Source organism: Propithecus coquereli, unplaced genomic scaffold, assembly GCF_000956105.1.
Source record: "Propithecus coquereli isolate 6110/MARCELLA unplaced genomic scaffold, Pcoq_1.0 Scaffold77, whole genome shotgun sequence".
Classification (NCBI taxonomy): domain Eukaryota; kingdom Metazoa; phylum Chordata; class Mammalia; order Primates; family Indriidae; genus Propithecus; species Propithecus coquereli.
The window spans coordinates 4,261,290-4,263,868 of NW_012153840.1; the positions used below are offsets into that span (position 1 = coordinate 4,261,290).

The 2,579-nt window shown below is 32.0% G+C and overlaps 1 protein-coding gene across 1 annotated transcript in view; it reads right to left on the bottom strand.

Moving 5' to 3' along the window:
* VPS13D (vacuolar protein sorting 13 homolog D (S. cerevisiae)) overlaps positions 1-2,579 on the bottom strand; it is a 237,909-nt gene that overhangs the window by 193,449 nt on the left and 41,881 nt on the right. The gene's annotated exons all lie outside the window — the stretch shown is intronic.

Genomic DNA, 2,579 nt, shown 5'->3' on the forward strand with positions numbered 1-2,579 from the left:
TCATTAGGTATCATCACAACTAATTATCTTATTCTCTTCTGGTTTATATCCTCCCACTAAAATATAAACTCCATGAGGGCATGACCTTGTCTTTACTGTTTTCTACTATGTTCCAGGCACCTGGCAAATTGCATGACACAGCCATCATTCATAAATAATTGAAGAAATGAACAAACAAGATTGTTGTAAGGATCAAACAAGATAATATATGTGAAAGCACTTTGAAAACTCCAAAGCATCATTAATATAAATAATTACCAGCAAGTATACAGCATACTTATTTTTGCTATCCCGATGTTCGCACTATAACTGAGTCAACAGAGGAACAGTAAGAAAAATAACTGTCCGCGGGTCACATAGCTTATGGTGGCAAAACCTAAACTCCAAATTTTTGTCCCAAGATTTCTACATTTCAATATTACTTTGCAACAAATATCAGTTGCCTAGTGAATAAAGAAGTTTAACAAATGTAATAATACTCATGTAAAGTGGACGACAAAACTACAACATACTTCTGGGGTAAAATATAAAGGAAATAATTTATATTTGGCCAAATCAAATCTGACCCAATTGATATTAATATAATTTCAAACATCAAGATTAAAAAGGAATTTAAAGTCCCACTGGATCATTATTTACAGACATAAGAAAATGTAGGAATAAAAGTCCAGCTATGGAATCTGTATCCCATGGTGAAAAATTTAAAAGAAAAAAATCCAGCTACAGGTCAAATACACCTGTCACCAATACAATATTCGGAGAAAGGAATTTAAATTTCAAACAAAATAGCCTCTTAATCTTATCGGCAAATAAAAGTAGGTCTTTAGCTCTCTCTATAAATCTAAGTAAGTCAAACAGCTAGGATTAAAGATTCTTGAGAAGATCAGCTTTTCTTCAAAGCCCACATATTTAACAATGTTCAAATAGAAAGACATTCCTTTAACCTCCTACTTGTCTTATATAATTTGATAAAGCAAAACTTAGATTTATCTTTAAACTCTGCATAACCCAGGAAGTTAAACCCATTTACCCAACAATGCATAAGTATCTCATCTCCTAACCCAAATGATTCACAATAAAACTTACCACTGTTTAAACCACATATGCAAAAATAATTGCTTTAAATGTACATAACAATTCTAACTTTTAGCAGAGTTGCACCCACAGTCACAAAAACATTCATAGCTTTGATCAAACAATATCACTTACAGGAATCAATCTTATTAATACAAATACAATCAAAAAGTGAAAAAAAACTTCACTTCTGTGAAGAAATTCACGGAAGCATTAGTCATAAGAATGAAAAACTGGAAACAATTAAAATTTCCTGTTTTTAAAGTTAAAAAACAGGAAAATGGTTAAATAAATCTAACTTCATAGATTACATAGTGCATAGGATGGCTCTGAAAAATGCAAAGCAAGATGGAAAAAGATTCTAAAAAGGGCTAAGAAAAAAAGCTGGATTCCCAAGTATATGCATAACATTATCATGCTTTACATATTTTACTGTATACACTATATGCTATTCCTCAATTTAAAAATTTTTTAAAAAGCATATATAGGTCATAAATGTAATGCCATTTTATACCTAATAATTGGCCCAAAATAAAAAGTCTGACAATACAAGTGTTGGCAAGGATACGAGTTAAAAGAAATTCTTATACATTGCTGATGGGAGAATATAATCAAGACGGTTGTTTTGGGAAAAAAATCTGGCATCATCTCATAAAGATAAATATGTGCACGCCCTGCGGCCCAGTAATTCCACTCCCAGGTAGCTCCGAAAAACTCTGACAAATGTGCACCAGGAGAAAGAGTTCACAAGAGCAAAACACTGTAAACAACCCAATTTTCCTACAGTCAATAGGAAAATGAATACGTCATCTGTGTTATACACACAATGAAATGCAACAGTGAAAATAAGTTAAATGCTATCAAATGTAACAACATGAATGAATCTTATTAATACACTAAGTTAAAAAAAAAAGCATGTCACAGAATATTAAATACAGTGTAATATCATTTTCATACAGATCACAAACAAGACAAAAGCTATTGTTAAGGAACTTTTGTTTTTCATTTTCAAGGGACTTAGTAGACCCCAAAATCACAAGAGTGGTCACCTGAGGAGTTCACAGGGCAATGAGACAGGAAAGGAACACAGGCTTAGGATGAAGCAGCTTAGTGATGTTTTCATTCTCGGTTTGGTGGTGGATTCACAGATGTTCATTTTATTATTATACTCAGTAACTTACATACATGCTACAGATAATCTTTTATATGTGTCAAACGCATATTAAATTATTTTTAAGTTTTTAAAGAGAGAAAAAAGGTCATATGTTCCATGATTATAACCATGGAAAAATGCATAGAAAAAAACCTGTGGAAATAAACTAAAACATAGCTGTGGCGCAGAGAGATTGGTAAAACAGTATGATTTTTCCAGATTTTGTATGATTTGATTTTGCTACTTTCATATTTTAAAAAAATACATGCTCTAGAAGGTATACACAAAACCAGTAACATTGGTTGCTTCCATGGAGATAAACTGCATCGCTGAGGAATAGTAACTGAGGAGA